A 21,671-nucleotide genomic window follows, 5' to 3' on the forward strand; every position below is an offset into this window, starting at 1 on the left:
TTACAAGCTTGTAGCAAAACACACACACACACACACACACACACACGTACACACACACACACACACACACACACACACACACACAGACACTGTTTTCTGGGGATACTGGCGAGAGTAGCTTTAGGCCAGGGAGATTATGGGTGTGTGGAATCAAACCCACACAGTTACCGTACCCCTCTCAGCCCACTAGTCAAGTCGATGAACAGATGAGGTCAACTTTAATCTACATGGCATGTATATATTCCTGAACCTAGATCTCCTGAGATCTTATTATACAATAAATATTACAGTAATAATATAAATAAATATCAAGTGCTTTCTCTTAGCTCATCGTGAATTTTTTTTGATGCCCTTCTTAGTAACAAATACACCTACAGTTTCCAGATATTATGATGTACAGTATGCTCCGGTTGATAATTATCAATTATTTACTAACGAGGTGACTCACCAAAGGCAGATGTGTTGCATCGTCGATAGGTACACTGACATAACCTGCAGACCTTTGCTGGCTTTTGTAAAGAATTTCCTCTTACAAGCTTGTAGCAAAACACACACACACACACACACACACACGCACACACACACACACACACACACACACACACACACACACAGACACTGTTTTCTGGGGATACTGGCGAGAGTAGCTTTAGGCCAGGGAGATTATGGGTGTGTGGAATCAAACCCACACAGTCACCGTACCCCCCTCAGCCCACTAGTCAAGTCGATAAACAGATGAGGTCAACTTTAATCTACATGGCATGTATATATTCCTGAACCTAGATATCCTGAGATCTTATTATACAATATTTATTACATTAATCATATAAATAAATATCAAGTACTTTCTCTTAGCTCATCGTGAATTTTTTTTGATGCCCTTCTTAGTAACAAATACACCTACAGTTTCCAGATATTATGATGTACAGTATGCTCTGGTTGATAATTATCAATTTTTATTCCAACGAGGTGACTCACCAAAGGCAGATGTGTTGCATCGTCGATAGGTACACTGACATAACCTACAGAGCTTTGCTGGCTTTTGCAAAGAAATTCCTCTTACAAGCTTGTAGGAAAACACACACACACACACACACACACACACACACACACACACACACACAGACAATGTTTTCTGGGGATACTGGGGAGAGTAGCTTTAGGCCAGGGAGTTTATGGCTGTATGGAATCGAACCCACAAAGTCACCGTACCCCCTCAGCCCACTAGTCAAGTCGATGAACAGATGAGGTCTACTTTAATCTACATGGCATGTATATATTCCTGAACCTAGATCTCCTGAGATCTTATTATACAATAAATATTACAGTAATAATATAAATAAATATCAAGTACTTTCTCTTAGCTCATCGTGAATTTTTTTTGATGCCCTTCTTAGTAACAAATACACCTACAGTTTCCAGATATTATGATGTACAGTATGCTCTGGTTGATAATTATCAATTATTTACTAACCAACGAGGTGACTCACCAAAGGCAGATGTGCTGCATCGCCGATAGGCACACTGACATAAGCTACAGAGCTTTGCTGGCTTTTGCAAAGAATTTCCTGTTACAAGCTTGTAGCAAAACACACACGCACACACACACACACACACACACACACACACACACAGACAGACACAGACACTGTTTTCTGGGGATACTGGGGAGAGTAGCTTTAGGCCAGGGAGATTATGGGTGTGTGGAATCAAACCCACACAGTCCCCGTACCCCCTCAGCCCACTAGTCAAGTCGATGAACACATGAGGTCAACTTTAATCTACATGGCATGTATATATTCCTGAACCTAGATCTCCTGAGATCTTATTATACAATATTTATTACAGTAATCATATAAATAAATATCAAGTACTTTCTATTAGCTCTTCGAGAATATTATGTCATGCCCTTCTTAGTAACAAATACACCTACAGTTTCCAGATATTATTATGTACAGTATGCTCTGGTTGATAATTATCAATTATTTACTAACCAACGAGGTGACTCACCAAAGGCAGATGTGCTGCATCGCCGATAGGTACACTGACATAACCTACAGAGCTTTGCTGGCTTTTGCAAAGAATTTCCTCTTACAAGCTTGCAGCAAAACACACACGCACACACACACACACACACACACACACACACACACACACACAGACAATGTTTTCTGGGGATACTGGGGAGAGTAGCTTGAGGCCAGAGAGATTATGGGTGTATGGAATCAAACCCACAATGTCACCGTACCCCCTCAGCCCACTAGTCAAGTCGATGAACAGATGAGGTCAACTTTAATCTACATGGCATGTATATATTCCTGAACCTAGATCTCCTGAGATCTTATTATACAATAAATATTACAGTAATAATATAAATAAATACCAAGTACTTTCTCTTAGCTCATCGTGAATTTTTTTTGATGCCCTTCTTAGTAACAAATACACCTACAGTTTCCAGATATTATGATGTACAGTGTGCTCTGGTTGATAATTATCAATTATTTACTACCAACGAGGTGACTCACCAAAGGCAGATGTGCTGAATCGTCGGTTGCTACACTGACATAACCTACAGAGCTTTGCTGGCTTTTGCAAAGAATTTCCTCTTTCAAGCTTGTAGGAAAACACACACACACACACACACACACACACACACACACAGACACGCACACACAGACAATGTTTTCTGGGGATACTGGGGAGAGTAGCTTTAGGCCAGGGAGATTATGGGTGTATGGAATCAAACCCACAAAGTCACCGTACCCCCTCAGCCCACTAGTCAAGTCGATGAACAGATGAGGTCAACTTTAATCTACATGGCATGTATATATTCCTGAACCTAGATCTCCTGAGATCTTATTATACAATAAATATTACAGTAATAATATAAATAAATATCAAGTACTTTCTCTTAGCTCATCGTGAATTTTTTTTGATGCCCTTCTTAGTAACAAATACACCTACAGTTTCCAGATATTATGATGTACAGTATGCTCTGGTTGATAATTATCAATTATTTACTAACCAACGAGGTGACTCACCAAAGGCAGATGTGCTGCATCGCCGATAGGCACACTGACATAACCTACAGAGCTTTGCTGGCTTTTGCAAAGTACTTCCTCTTACAAGCTTGTAGCAAAACACACACGCACACACACACACACACACACACACACACACACACACACACACACACACACACACAGACAGACACAGACACTGTTTTCTGGGGATACTGGGGAGAGTAGCTTTAGGCCAGGGAGATTATGGGTGTGTGGAATCAAACACACACAGTCCCCGTACCCCCTCAGCCAACTAGTCAAGTCGATGAACAGATGAGGTCAACTTTAATCTACATGGCATGTATATATTCCTGAACCTAGATCTCCTGAGATCTTAATATACAATAAATATTACAGTAATAATATAAATAAATATCAAGTACTCTCTCTTAGCTCATCGTGAATTTTTTTTGATGCCCTTCTTAGTAACAAATACACCTACAGTTTCCAGATATTATGATGTACAGTATATTCTGGTTGATAATTATCAATTATTTACTAACCAACGAGGTGACGCACCAAAGGCAGATGTGCTGCATCGCCGATAGGTACACTGACATAACCTACAGAGCTTTGCTGGCTTTTGCAAAGAATTTCCTCTTACAAGCTTGCAGCAAAACACACACGCACACACACACACACACACACACACACACACACACACACAGACAATGTTTTCTGGGGAAACTGGGGAGAGTAGCTTGAGGCCAGAGAGATTATGGGTGTATGGAATCAAACCCACAAAGTCACCGAACCCCCTCAGCCCACTAGTCAAGTCGATGAACAGATGAGGTCAACTTTAATCTACATGGCATGTATATATTCCTGAACCTAGATCTCCTGAGATCTTATTATACAATAAATATTACAGTAATAATATTAATAAATATCGAGTACTTTCTCTTAGCTCATCGTGAATTTTTTTTGATGCCCTTCTTAGTAACAAATACACCTACAGTTTCCAGATATTATGATGTACAGTATGCTCTGGTTGATAATTATCAATTATTTACTAACCAACAAGGTGACTCACCAAAGGCAGATGTGCTGCATCGCCGATAGGTAAACTGACATAACCTACATAGCTTTGCTGGCTTTTGCCAAGAATTTCCTCTTGCAAGCTTGTAGCAAAACACACACGCACACACACACACACACACACACACACACACACACACACACACACACACACAGACAGACACAGACACTGTTTTCTGGGGATACTGGGGAGAGTAGCTTTAGGCCAGGGAGATTATGGGTGTGTGGAATCAAACCCACACAGTCCCCGTACCCCCTCAGCCCACTAGTCAAGTCGATGAACACATGTGGTCAACTTTAATCTACATGGCATGTATATATTCCTGAACCTAGATCTCCTGAGATCTTATTATACAATATTTATTACAGTAATCATATAAATAAATATCAAGTACTTTCTACTAGCTCATCGAGATTTTATTTCATGCCCTTCTTATTAACAAATACACTTACAGTTTCCAGATATTATGATGTACAGTATGCTCTGGTTGATAATTATCAGTTATTTACTACCAACGAGGTGACTCACCAAAGGCAGATGTGTTGCATCGCCGATAGGCACACTGACATAACCTACAGAGCTTTGCTGGCTTTTGCAAAGAAATTCCTCTTACAAGCTTGTAGGAAAACACACACACACACACACACACACACACACACACACACACACATACACACACAGACAATGTTTTCTGGGGATACTGGGGAGAGTAGCTTTAGGCCAGGGAGATTATGGGTGTATGGAATCAAACCCACAAAGTCACCGTACCCCCTCAGCCCACTAGTCAAGTCGATGAACAGATGAGGTCAACTTTAATCTACATGGCATGTATATATTCCTGAAACTAGATCTCCTGAGATCTTATTATACAATAAATATTACAGTAATAATATAAATAAATATCAAGTACTTTCTCTTAGCTCATCGTGAATTTTTTTTAATGCCCTTCTTAGTAACAAATACACCTACAGTTTCCAGATATTATGATGTACAGTATGCTCTGGTTGATAATTATCAATTATCTACTAACCAACGAGGTGACTCACCAAAGGCAGATGTGCTGCATCGCCGATAGGCACACTGACATAACGTACAGAGCTTTGCTGGCTTTTGCAAAGATCTTATTTTACAATATTTATTACAGTAATCATGTAAATAAATATCAAGTACTTTCTATTAGCTCATCGAGAATATTATTTCATGCCCTTCTTAGTAACAAATACACCTACAGTTTCCAGATATTATGATGTACAGTATGCTCTGGATGATAATTATCAACTATTTACTAACTGGGGATACTGGGGAGAGTAGCTTTAGGCCAGGGAGATTATGGGTGTATGGAATCAAACCCACAAAGTCACCGTACCCCCTCAGCCCACTAGTCAAGTCGATGAACAGATGAGGTCAATTTTAATCTACATGGCATGTATATATTCCTGAACCTATATCTCCTGAGATCTTATTATACAATAAATATAACAGTAACAATATAAATAAATATCAAGTACTTTCTCTTAGCTCATCGTGAATTTTTTTTGATGCCCTTCTTAGTAACAAATACACCTACAGTTTCCAGATATTATGATGTACAGTATGCTCTGGTTGATAATTATCAATTATTTACTAACCAACGAGGTGACTCACCAAAGGCAGATGTGCTGCATCGCCGATAGACACACTGACATAACCTACAGAGCTTTGCTGGCCTTTGCAAGGAATTTCCTCTTACAACCTTGTAGCAAAACACACATGCACACACACACACACACACACACACACACACACACACACACACACACACACACACACACACACACACAGACACAGACACTGTTTTCTGGGGATACTGGGGAGAGTAGCTTTAGGCCAGGGAGATTATGGGTGTGTGGAATCAAACCCACACAGTCCCCGTACCCCCTCAGCCCACTAGTCAAGTCGATGAACACATGAGGTCAACTTTAATCTACAAGGCATGTATATATTCCTGAACCTAGATCTCCTGAGATCTTATTATACAATAAATATTACAGTAATAATATAAATAAATATCAAGTACCATCTCTTAGCTCACAGTGAAATTTTTTTGATGCCCTTCTTAGTAACAAATACACCTACAGTTTCCAGATATTATGATGTACAGTATGCTCTGGTTGATAATTATCAATTATTTACTAACCAACGTGATGACTCACCAAAGGCAGATGTGCTGCATCGCCGATAGGCACACTGACATAACCTACAGAGCTTTGCTGGCTTTTGCAAAGAAATTCCTCTTACAAGCTTGTAGCAAAACACACACGCACACACACACACACACACACACACACACACACACAGACAGACACAGACACTGTTTTCTGGGGATACTGGGGAGAGTAGCTTTAGGCCAGGGAGATTATGGGTCTATGGAATCAAACCCACAAAGTCACCGTACCCCCTCAGCCCACTAGTCAAGTCGATGAACAGATGAGGTCAACTTTAATCTACATGGCATGTATATATTCCTGAACCTAGATCTCCTGAGATCTTATTGTACAATATTTATTACAGTAATCATATAAATAAATATCAAGTACTTTCTATTAGCTCATCGAGATTTTATTTCATGCCTTTCTTATTAACAAATACACCTACAGTTTCCAGATATTATGATGTACACTATGCTCTGGTTGATAATTATCAATTATTTACTAACCAACGAGGTGACTCACCAAAGGCAGATGTGCTGCATCGCCGATAGGCACACTGACATAACGTACAGAGCTTTGCTGGCTTTTGCAAAGAATTTCCTCTTACAAGCTTGTAGCAAAACACACATGCACACACACACACACACACACACACACACACACACACACACACACACACACACACACACACACACAGACACAGACACTGTTTTCTGGGGATACTGGGGCGAGTAGCTTTAGACCAGGGAGATTATGGGTGTATGGAATCAAACCCACAAAGTCACCGTACCCCCTCAGGCCACTAGTCAAGTCGATGAACACATGAGGTCAACTTTAATCTACATGGCATGTATATATTCCTGAACCTAGATCTCCTGAGATCTTATTATACAATAAATATTACAGTAATAATATAAATAAATATCAAGTACTTTCTATTAGCTCATCGAGAATATTATTTCATGCCCTTCTTAGTAACAAATACACCTACAGTTTCCAGATATTATGATGTACAGTATGGTCTGGTTGATAATTATCAATTATTTATTAACGAGGTGACTCACCAAAGGCAGATTTGTTGCATCGTCGATAGGTACACTGACATAACCTACAGAGCTTTGCTGGCTTTTGCAAAGAATTTCCTCTTACAAGCTTGTAGCAAAACACACACACACACACACACACACACACACACACACATGCACACACACACACACACACACACACACAGACACTGTTTTCTTTGGATACTGGCGAGAGTAGCTTTAGGACAGGGAGATTATGGGTGTGTAGAATCGAACCCACACAGTCACCGTACCCCTCTCAGCCCACTAGTCAAGTCGATGAACAGATGAGGTCAACTTTAATCTACATGGCATGTATATATTCCTGAACCTAGATCTCCTGAGATCTTATTGTACAATAAATATTACAGTAATAATATAAATAAATATCAAGTACTTTCTCTTAGCTCATCGTGAATTTTTTTTGATGCCTTTCTTAGTAACAAATACACCTACAGTTTCCAGGTATTATGATGTACAGTATGCTCTGGTTGATAATTATCAATTATTTACTAATGAGGTGACTCACCAAAGGCAGATGTGTTGCATCGTCGATAGGTACACTGACATAACCTACAGAGCTTTGCGGGCTTTTGCAAAGAAATTCCTCTTACAAGCTTGTAGCCAAACACACACACACACACACACACACACACACACACACACACACACACACACACACAGACACTGTTTTCTGGGGATACTGGCGAGAGTAGCTTTAGGCCAGGGAGATTATGGGTGTCTGGAATCAAACCCACAAAGTCACCGTACCCCCTCAGCCCACTAGTCAAGTCGATGAACAGATGAGGTCAACTATAATCTACATGGCATGTATATATTCCTGAACCTAGATCTCCTGAGATCTTATTATACAATATTTATTGCAGTAATCATACATATAAATATCAAGTACTTTCTATTAGCTCATCGAGACTTTTGTTTCATGATCTTCTTATTAACAAATACACCTACAGTTTCCAGATATTATTATGTGCAGTATGCTCTGGTTGATAATTATCAATTATTTACTGACCAACGAGGTGACTCACCAAAGGCAGATGTGCTGCATCGCCGATAGGCACACTGACATAACCTACAGAGCTTTGCTGGCTTTTGCAAAGAATTTCCTCTTACAAGCTTGCAGCAAAACACACACGCACACACACACACACACACACACACACACACACACACACACACACACACACACACAGACAGACACAGAATCTGTTTTCTGGGGATACTGGGGAGAGTAGCTTAACCCCAGGGAGATTATGGGTGTGTGGAATCAAACCCACACAGTCCCCGTACCCCCTCAGCCCACTAGTCAAGTCGATGAACACATGAGGTCAACTTTGATCTACATGGCATGTATATATTCCTGAACCTAGATCTCCTGAGATCTAATTATACAATATTTATTACAGTAATCATATATATAAATATCAAGTACTTTCTATTAGCTCATCGAGAATATTATTTCATGCCCTTCTTAGTAACAAATACACCTACAGTTTCCAGATATTATGATGTACAGTATGCTCTGGTTGATAATTATCAATTATTTACTAACGAGGTGACTCACCAAAGGCAGATGTGTTGCATCGTCGATAGGTACACTGACATAACCTACAGAGCTTTGCTGGCTTTTGCAAAGAATTTCCTCTTACAAGCTTGTAGCAAAACACACACACACACACACACACACACACACAGACACTGTTTTCTGGGGATACTGGCGAGAGTAGCTTTAGGCCAGGGAGATTATGGGTGTGTGGAATCAAACCCACACAGTTACCGTACCCCTCTCAGCCCACTAGTCAAGTCGATGAACAGATGAGGTCAACTTTAATCTACATGGCATGTATATATTCCTGAACCTAGATCTCCTGAGATCTTATTATACAATAAATATTACAGTAATAATAAAATAAATATCAAGTGCTTTCTCTTAGCTCATCGTGAATTTTTTTTGATGCCCTTCTTAGTAACAAATACACCTACAGTTTCCAGATATTATGATGTACAGTATGCTCTGGTTGATAATTATCAATTATTTACTAACGAGGTGACTCACCAAAGGCAGATGTGTTGCATCGTCGATAGGTACACTGACATAACCTGCAGAGCTTTGCTGGCTTTTGTAAAGAATTTCCTCTTACAAGCTTGTAGCAAAACACACACACACACACACACACACACACACACACGCGCACACACACACGCACAGACACTGTTTTCTGGGGATACTGGCGAGAGTAGCTTTAGGCCAGGGAGATTATGGGTGTGAGGAATCATACCCACACAGTCACCGTACCCCCCTCAGCCCACTAGTCAAGTCGATAAACAGATGAGGTCAACTTTAATCTACATGGCATGTATATATTCCTGAACCTAGATATCCTGAGATCTTATTATACAATATTTATTACAGTAATCTTATAAATAAATATCAAGTACTTTCTATTAGCTCATCGAGATTTTATTTCATGCCCTTCTTATTAACAAATACACCTGCAGTTTCCAGATATTATGATGTACACTATGCTCTGGTTGATAATTATCAATTATTTACTAACCAACGAGGTGACTCACCAAAGGCAGATGTGCTGCATCGCCGATAGGCACACTGACATAACCTACAGAGCTTTGCTGGCTTTTGCAGAGAAATTCCTCTTACAAGCTTGTAGCAAAACACACACGCACACACACACACACACACACACACACACACACACACACACACACACACACACACAGACAGACACAGACACTGTTTCCTGGGGATACTGGGGAGAGTAGCTTTAGGCCAGGGAGATTATGGGTGTATGGAATCAAACCCACAAAGTCACCGTACCCCCTCAGCCCACTAGTCAAGTCGATGAACACATGAGGTCAACTTTAATTTACATGGCATGTATATATTCCTGAACCTAGATCTCCTGAGATCTTATTATACAATAAATATTACAGTAATAATATAAATAAATATCAAGTACTTTCTCTTAGCTCATCGTGAATTTTTTTTGATGCCCTTCTTAGTAACAAATACACCTACAGTTTCCAGATATTATGATGTACAGTATGCTCTGGTTGATAATTATCAATTATTTACTAACCAACGAGGTGACTCACCAAAGGCAGATGTGCTGCATCGCCGATAGGCACACTGACATAAGCTACAGAGCTTTGCTGGCTTTTGCAAAGAATTTCCTCTTACAAGCTTGTAGCAAAACACACACGCACACACACACACACACACACACACACACACACACACACAGACAGACACAGACACTGTTTTCTGGGGATACTGGGGAGAGTAGCTTTAGGCCAGGGAGATTATGGGTGTGTGGAATCAAACCCACACAGTCCCCGTACCCCCTCAGCCCACTAGTCAAGTCGATGAACACATGTGGTCAACTTTAATCTACATGGCATGTATATATTCCTGAACCTAGATCTCCTGAGATCTTATTATACAATATTTATTACAGTAATCATATAAATAAATATCAAGTACTTTCTACTAGCTCATCGAGATTTTATTTCATGCCCTTCTTATTAACAAATACACCTACAGTTTCCAGATATTATGATGTACAGTATGCTCTGGTTGATAATTATCAGTTATTTACTACCAACGAGGTGACTCACCAAAGGCAGATGTGCTGCATCGCCGATAGGCACACTGACATAACCTACAGAGCTTTGCTGGCTTTTGCAGAGAAATTCCTCTTACAAGCTTGTAGGAAAACACACACACACACACACGCACACACACACACACACACACATACACACACAGACAATGTTTTCTGGGGATACTGGGGAGAGTAGCTTTAGGCCAGGGAGATTATGGGTGTATGGAATCAAACCCACAAAGTCACCGTACCCCCTCAGCCCACTAGTCAAGTCGATGAACAGATGAGGTCAAATTTAATCTACATGGCATGTATATATTCCTGAACCTAGATCTCCTGAGATCTTATTATACAATAAATATTACAGTAATAATATAAATAAATATCAAGTACTTTCTCTTAGCTCATCGTGAATTTTTTTTGATGCCCTTCTTAGTAACAAATACACCTACAGTTTCCAGATATTATGATGTACAGTATGCTCTGGTTGATAATTATCAATTATTTACTAACCAACGAGGTGACTCACCAAAGGCAGATGTGCTGCATCGCCGATAGACACACTGACATAACCTACAGCGCTTTGCTGGCTTTTGCAAAGAATTTCCTCTTACAACCTTGTAGCAAAACACACATGCACACACACACACACACACACACACACACACACACACACACACACACACAGACACAGACACTGTTTTCTGGGGATACTGGGGAGAGTAGCTTTAGGCCAGGAAGATTATGGGTGTGTGGAATCAAACCCACACAGTCCCCGTACCCCCTCAGCCCACTAGTCAAGTCGATGAACACATGAGGTCAACTTTAATCTACAAGGCATGTATATATTCCTGAACCTAGATCTCCTGAGATCTTATGATACAATAAATATTACAGTTATAATATAAATAAATATCAAGTACCTTCTCTTAGCTCATAGTGAAATTTTTTTGATGCCCTTCTTAGTAACAAATACACCTACAGTTTCCAGATATTATGATGTACAGTATGCTCTGGTTGATAATTATCAATTATTTACTAACCAACGAGATGACTCACCAAAGGCAGATGTGCTGCATCGCCGATAGGCACACTGACATAACCTACAGAGCTTTGCTGGCTTTTGCAAAGAAATTCCTCTTACAAGCTTGTAGCAAAACACACACGCACACACACACACACACACACACACACACACACACACACACAGACAGACACAGACACTGTTTTCTGGGGATACTGGGGAGAGTAGCTTTAGGCCAGGGAGATTATGGGTGTATGGAATCAAACCCACAAAGTCACCGTTCCCCCTCAGCCCACTAGTCAAGTCGATGAACAGATGAGGTCAACTTTAATCTACATGGCATGTATATATTCCTGAACCTAGATCTCCTGAGATCTTATTGTACAATATTTATTACAGTAATCTTATAAATAAATATCAAGTACTTTCTATTAGCTCATCGAGATTTTATTTCATGCCCTTCTTATTAACAAATACACCTACAGTTTCCAGATATTATGATGTACACTATGCTCTGGTTGATAATTATCAATTATTTACTAACCAACGAGGTGACTCACCAAAGGCAGATGTGCTGCATCGCCGATAGGCACACTGACATAACGTACAGAGCTTTGCTGGCTTTTGCAAAGAATTTCCTCTTACAAGCTTGTAGCAAAACACACATGCACACACACACACACACACACACACACACACACTCACACACACACACACACACACACACACACACACACACACACAGACAGACACAGACACTGTTTTCTGGGGATACTGGGGAGAGTAGCTTTAGACCAGGGAGATTATGGGTGTATGGAATCAAACCCACAAAGTCACCGTACCCCCTCAGCCCACTAGTCAAGTCGATGAACAGATGAGGTCAACTTTAATCTACATGGCATGTATATATTCCTGAACCTAGATCTCCTGAGATCTTATTGTACAATATTTATTACAGTAATCATATAAATAAATATCAAGTACTTTCTATTAGCTCATCGAGATTTTATTTCATGCCCTTCTTATTAACAAATACACCTACAGTTTCCAGATATTATGATGTACAGTATGCTCTGGTTGATAATTATCAATTATTTACTAACCAACGAGGTGACTCACCAAAGGCAGATGTGCTGCATCGCCGATAGGCACACTGACATAACCTACAGAGCTTTGCTGGCTTTTGCAGAGAAATTCCTCTTACAAGCTTGTAGCAAAACACACACGCACACACACACACACACACACACACACACACACACACACACACAGACAGACACAGACACTGTTTTCTGGGGATCCTGGGGAGAGTAGCTTTAGGCCAGGGAGATTATGGGTGTATGGAATCAAACCCACAAAGTCACCGTACCCCCTCAGCCCACTAGTCAAGTCGATGAACACATGAGGTCAACTTTAATTTACATGGCATGTATATATTCCTGAACCTAGATCTCCTGAGATCTTATTATACAATAAATATTACAGTAATAATATAAATAAATATCAAGTACTTTCTCTTAGCTCATCGTGAATTTTTTTTGATGCCCTTTTTAGTAACAAATACACCTACAGTTTCCAGATATTATGATGTACAGTATGCTCTGGTTGAAAATTATCAATTATTTACTAACCAACGTGGTGACTCACCAAAGGCAGATGTGCTGCATCGCCGATAGGCACACTCACATAACCTACAGAGCTTTGCTGGCTTTTGCAAAGAAATTGCTCTTACAAGCTTGTAGCAAAACACACACGCACACACACACACACACACACACACACACACATACACACACACACACACACAGACAGACACAGACACTGTTTTCTGGGGATACTGGGGAGAGTAGCTTTAGGCCAGGGAGATTATGGGTGTATGGAATCAAACCCACAAAGTCACCGTACCCCCTCAGCCCACTAGTCAAGTCGATGAACAGATGAGGTCAACTTTAATCTACATGGCATGTATATATTCCTGAACCTAGATCTCCTGAGATCTTACTGTACAATATTTATTACAGTAATCATATAAATAAATATCAAGTACTTTCTATTAGCTCATCGAGATTTTATTTCATGCCCTTCTTATTAACAAATACACCTACAGTTTCCAGATATTATGATGTACAGTATGCTCTGGTTGATAATTATCAATTATTTACTAACCAACGAGGTGACTCACCAAAGGCAGATGTGCTGCATCTCCGATAGGCACACTGACATAACCTGCAGAGCTTTGCTGGCTTTTGCAAAGAATTTCCTCTTACAAGCTTGTAGCAAAACACACACGCGCACACACACACACACACACACACACACACACACACACACACACACACACACACACACACACACAGACAGACAGACACAGACACTGTTCTCTGGGGATACTGGGGAGAGTGGCTTTACGCCAGGGAGATTATGGGTGTGTGGAATCAAACACACACAGTCCCCGTACACCCTCAGCCCACTAGTCAAGTCGATGAACACATGAGGTCAACTTTAATCTACATGGCATGTATATATTCCTGAACCTAGATCGCCTGAGATCTTATTGTACAATATTTACTACAGTAATCATATAAATAAATATCAAGTACTTTCTATTAGCTCATCGAGAATATTATTTCATGCCCTTCTTAGTAACAAATCCACCTACAGTTTCCAGATATTATGATGTACAGTATGCTCTGGTTGATGATTATCAATTATTTACTAACCAACGAGGTTACTCACCAAAGGCAGATGTGCTGCATCGCCGATAGGTACACTGACATAACCTACAGAGCTTTGCTGGCTTTTGCAAAGAATTTCCTCTTACAAGCTTGTAGCAAAACACACACACACACACACACACAGAGAGACACTGTTCTCTGGGGATACTGGGGAGCGTAGCTTCAGGGCAGGGAGATTATGGGTGTGTGGAATCAAACACACACAGTCACCGTACCTCCTCAGCACACTAGTCAACTCGATGAACAGATAAAGTCAACTTTAATCTACGTGGCATGTATATATTCCTTTACCTAGATCTCCTGAGATCTTATTATACAATAAATATTACAGTAATAATATGTCACAATTGTGAAGAATTTTAACAGTTGCTGCTGCAGCCATGTTTAAAATCTTGATCTAATAATATGAATAAATATCAAGTACTTTCTATTAGCTCATCGTGAATTTTATTTCATGCCCTTCTTAGTAACAAATACACCTACAGTTTCCAGATATTATGATGTACAGTATGCTCTGGTTGATAATTATCAATTATTTACTAACCAACGAGGTGACTCACCAAAGGCAGATGTGCTGCTTCGCCGATAGGCACACTGACATAACATACAGAGCTTTGCTGGCTTTTGCAAAGAATTTCCTCTTACAAGCTTGTAGCAAAACACACACGCACACACACACACACACACACACACACACACACACACACACACACACACGCACACACACACACAGACAATGTTTTCTGGGGATACTGGGGAGAGTAGCTTTAGGCCAGGGAAATTATGGGTGTGTGGAATCAAACCCACACAGTCCCCGTACCCCCTCAGCCCACAAGTCAAGTCGATGAACAGATGAGGTCAACTTTAATCTACATGGCATGTATATATTCCTGAACCTAGATCTCCTGAGATATTATTATACAATATTTATTGCAGTAATCATATAGATAAATATCAAGTACTTTCTATTAGCTCATCGAGAATATTATTTCATGCCCTTCTTAGTAACAAATCCACCTACAGTTTCCAGATATTATGATGTACAGTATGCTCTGGTTGATAATTATCAATTATTTACTAACCAACGAGGTTACTCACCAAAGGCAGATGTGCTGCATCGCCGATAGGTACACTGACATAACCTACAGAGCTTTGCTGGCTTTTGCAAAGAATTTCCTCTTACAATTTTGTAGCAAAACACACACACACACACACACACACACACAGAGAGACACTGTTTTCTGGGGATACTGGGGAGCGTAGCTTCAGGGCAGGGAGATTATGGGTGTGTGGAATCAAACACACACAGTCACCGTACCTCCTCAGCACACTAGCCAACTCGATGAACAGATGAAGTCAACTTTAATCTACGTGGCATGTATATATTCCTTTACCTAGATCTCCTGAGATCTTATTATACAATAAATATTACAGTAATAATATGTCACAATTGTGAAGAATTTTAACAGTTGCTGCTGCAGCCATGTTTAAAATCTTGGAGTAATAATATGAATAAATATCAAGTACTTTCTATTAGCTCATCGTGAATTTTATTTCATGCCCTTCTTATTAACAAATACACCTACAGTTTCCAGATATTATGATGTACAGTATGCTCTGGTTGATAATTATCAATTATTTACTAACCAACGAGGTGACTCACCAAAGGCAGATGTGCTGCATCTCCGATAGGCACACTGACATAACCTGCAGAGCTTTGATGGCTTTTGCAAAGAATTTCCTCTTACTAGCTTGTAGCAAAACACACACGCACACACACACACACACACACACACACACACACACACACACACACACACCCACAGACAGACACAGACACTGTTTTCTGGGGATACTGGGGAGAGTAGCTTTAGGCCAGGGAGATTATGGGTGTGTGGAATCAAACCCACACAGTCCCCGTACCCCCTCAGCCCACTAGTCAAGTCGATGAACACATGAGATCAACTTTAATCTACATGGCATGTATATATTCCTGAACCTAGATCTCCTGAGATCTTATTGTACAATATTTATTACAGTAATCATATAAATAAATATCAAGTACTTTCTATTAGCTCATCGAGAATATTATTTCATGCCCTTCTTAGTAACAAATACACCTACAGTTTCCAGATATTATGATGTACAGTATGCCCTGGTTGATATTTATCAATTATTTACTAACCAACGAGGTGACTCACCAAAGGCAGATGTGCGGCATCGCCGATAGGCACACTGACATAACCTACAGAGCTTTGCTGGCTTTTGCAAAGAAATTCCTCTTACAAGCTTGTAGGAAAACACACACACACACAAACACACACACACACACACACACACACACACACACACAGACAGACACAGACACTGTTTTCTGGGGATACTGGGGAGAGTAGCTTTAGGCCAGGGAGATTATGGGTGTGTGGAATCAAACCCACACAGTCCCCGTACCCCCTCAGCCCACTAGTCAAGTCGATGAACACATGAGGTCAACTTTAATCTACATGGCATGTATATATTCCTGAACCTAGATCTCCTGAGATCTTATTATACAATATTTATTACAGTAATCATATAAATAAATATCAAGTACTTTCTATTAGCTCATCGAGATTTTACTTCATGCCCTTCTTATTAACAAATACACCTACAGTTTCCAGACATTATGATGTACAGTATGCTCTGGTTGATAATTATCAATTATTTACTACCAACGAGGTGACTCACCAAAGGCAGATGTGCTGCATCGCCGATAGGCACACTGACATAACCTACAGAGCTTTGCTGGCTTTTGCAAAGAAATTCCTCTTACAAGCTTGTAGGGAAACACACACACACACACACACACACACACACACACACACACACACACACAGACACAGACACTGTTTTCTGGGGATAGTGGGGAGAGTAGCTTTAGGCCAGGGAGATTATGGGTGTGTGGAATCAAACCCACACAGTCCCCGTACCCCCTCAGCCCACTAGTCAAGTCGATGAATACATGAGGTCAACTTTAATCTACATGGCATGTATATATTCCTGAACCTAGATCTCCTGAGATCTTATTATACAATAAATATTACAGTAATAATATAAATAAATATCAAGTACTTTCTCTTAGCTCATCGTGAATTTTTTTTGATGCCCTTCTTAGTAACAAATACACCTACAGTTTCCAGATATTATGATGTACAGTATGCTCTGGTTGATAATTATCAATTATTTACTAACCAACGAGGTGACTCACCAAAGGCAGATGTGCTGCATCGCCGATGGGCACACTGACATAACCTACAGAGCTTGGCTGGCTTTTGCAAAGAATTTCCTCTTACTAGCTTGTAGCAAAACACACATGCACACACACACACACACACACACACACACACACACACACACACATACAGACAGACACAGACACTGTTTTCTGGGGATACCGGGGAGAGTAGCTTTAGGCCAGGGAGATTATGGGTGTGTGGAATCAAACCCACACAGTCCCCGTACCCCCTCAGCCCACTAGTCAAGTCGATGAACACATGAAGTCAACTTTAATCTACATGGCATGTATATATTCCTGAACCTAGATCTCCTGAGATCTTATTATACAATAAATATTACAGTAATAATATAAATAAATATCAAGTACTTTCTCTTAGCTCATCGTGAATTTTTTTTGATGCCCTTCTTAGTAACAAATACACCTACAGTTTCCAGATATTATGATGTACAGTATGCTCTGGTTGATAATTATCAGTTATTTACTACCAACGAGGTGACTCACCAAAGGCAGATGTGCTGAATCGTCGGTTGCTACACTGACATAACCTACAGAGCTTTGCTGGCTTTTGCAAAGAATTTCCTCTTTCAAGCTTGTAGGAAAACACACACACACACACACACACACACACACACACACAGACACACACACACAGACAATGTTTTCTGGGGATACTGGGGAGAGTAGCTTTAGGCCAGGGAGATTATGGGTGTGTGGAATCAAACCCACACAGTCCCCGTACCCCCTCAGCCCACTAGTCAAGTCGATGAACACATGAGGTCAACTTTAATCTACATGGCATGTATATATTCCTGAACCTAGATCTCCTGAGATCTTATTATACAATATTTATTACAGTAATCATATAAATAAATATCAAGTACTTTCTATTAGCTCATCGAGATTTTATTTCATGCCCTTCTTATTAACAAATACACCTACAGTTTCCAGATATTATGATATACAGTATGCTCTGGTTGATCGTTATCAATTATTTACTAACCAACGAGGTGACTCACCAAAGGCAGATGTGCTGCATCGCCCATAGGCACACTGACATAACCTACAGAGCTTTGCTGGCTTTTGCAAAGAAATTCCTCTTACAATCTTGTAGGAAAACACACACACACACACACACACACACACACACACACACACAGACAGACACAGACACTGTTTTCTGGGGATATTGGGGAGAGTAGCTTTAGGCCAATGAAATTATGGGTGTGTGGAATCAAACCCCCACAGTCACTGTACCCACTCAGCCCACTAGTCAAGTCGATGAACAGATGAGGTCAACTTTAATCTACATGGCATGTATATATTCCTGAACCTAGATCTCCTGAGATCTTATTATACAGTAAATATTACAGTAATATATGAAATAAATATCAAGTACTTTCATTTAGCTCATCGTGAATGTTATTTCATGCCCTTCTTAGTAACAAATACACCTACAGTTTCCAGATATTATGATGTACAGTATGCTCTGGTTGATAATTAACAATTATTTACTAACAAACGACGTGACTCACCAAAGGCAGATGTGCTGCATCGTCGATAGGCACACTGACATAACCTACAGAGCTTTGCTGGCTTTTGCAAGGAATTTCCTCTTACAAGCTTGTAGGAAAACAGACACACACACACACACACACACACACACACACACACACACACACACACACACACTGCTTTCTGGGGATAGTGGAAAGAGTAGCTTTAGGCCAGGGAGATTATGGGTGTGTGGAATCAAACCGACACAGTCACCGTGCCCCCCTCAGCCCACTAGTCAAGTCGATGAGCAGATGAGGTCAACTTTAATCTACATGGCATGTATATATTCCTGAACATAGATCTCCTGAGATCTTACTATACAATAAATATTACAGTAATAATATAAATAAAAATCAAGTACTTTCATTTAGCTCATCGTGAATTTTATTTCATGCCCTACATGCCCTACATGGCATGTATATATTCCTGAACCTAGATCTCCTGAGATCTTATTATACAATAAATATTACAGTAATAATATAATTAAATATCAACTACTTCCTATTAGCTCATCGTGAATTTTATTTCATGCCCTTCTTATTAACAAATACACCTACAGTTTCCAGATATTATAATGTACAGTATGCTCTGGTTGATAATTAACAATTATTTACTAACAAACGAGGTGGCTCACCAAAGGCAGATGTGCTGCATCGTCGATTGGTACACTGACATAACCTACAGAGCTTTGCTGGCTTTTGCAAAGAATTTCCTCTTACAAGCTTGTTACAAAACACCCACACACACACAGACAGAAACAGACACTGTTTTCTGGGGATACTGGGGAGCGTAGCTTAAGGCCAGGGAGATTATGGGTGTGTGGAATCAAACCCACACAGTCACCGTCCCCCCTCAGCCCACTAGTCAACTCGATGAACAGATGAGGTCAACTTTAACCTACATGGCATTTATATATTCCTGAACCTAGATCTCCTGAGATCTTATTGTACAATAAATATTACAGTAATAATATAAATAAATATCAAGTACTTTCATTTAGCTCATCGTGTGTTTTATTTCATGCCCTTCTTAGTAACAAATACACCCACAGTTTCCAGATATTATGATGTACAGTATGCTCTGGTTGATGATTAACAATTATTTACTAACCAATGAGGGGCCTCACCAAAGGCAGATGTGCTGCATCATCGATAAGTACACTGACATAACCTACAGAGCTTTGCTGGCTTTTGCAAAGAATTTCCTCTTACAAGCTTGTAGCAAAACACACACACACACACACACACACACACACACACACACACACACACACACACAGACAGACACAGAGTCTGTGTTCTGGGGATACTGGGGAGAGCAGCTCTTGGCCAGGGAGATTATGGGTGTGTGGAATCAAACCCACACAGTCACCGTACCCCCTTAGCCCACTAGTCAAGTCAATGAACAGATGAGGTCAACTTTAACCTACATGTCATGTATGTATTCCTGAACCTAGATCTCCTGAGGTCTTAATATACAATAAATATTACAGTAATAATATAAATAAATATCAATTACTTTCTATTAGCTCATCGTGTATTTTATTTCATGCCCTTCTTAGTAACAAATACACCCACAGTTTCCAGATATTACGATGTACAGTATGCTCTGGTTGATAATTATCAATTATTTACTAACAAACGAGGTGACTTACCAAAGGCAGATGTGCTGCATCGTCGATAGGTACACTGACATAACATACAGAGCTTTGCTGGCTTTTGCAAAGAATTTCCTCTTACAAGCTTGTAGGAAAACACACACACACACACACACACACACACACACACACACACACACACACACACACAGACACACAGACAGACACTGTTTTCTGGGGATACTGGGGAGAGTATCTTTAGGCCAGGAAGAATATGGGTATGTGGAATCGAACCCACACCGTCACCGTACCCCCTCAGCCCACTAGTCATGTCGATGAACAGATGAGGTCAACTTTGATCTACATGGCATGTATATATTACAGAACCTAGATCTCCTGAGAACTTATTATACAATAAATATTACAGTAATAATATAAATAAATATCAAGTACTTTCTATTAGCTCATCGTGAAGTTTATTTCATG

This window comes from Schistocerca americana, chromosome 11 (assembly GCF_021461395.2).
Source record: "Schistocerca americana isolate TAMUIC-IGC-003095 chromosome 11, iqSchAmer2.1, whole genome shotgun sequence".
NCBI classification, from domain to species: Eukaryota; Metazoa; Arthropoda; class Insecta; order Orthoptera; family Acrididae; genus Schistocerca; species Schistocerca americana.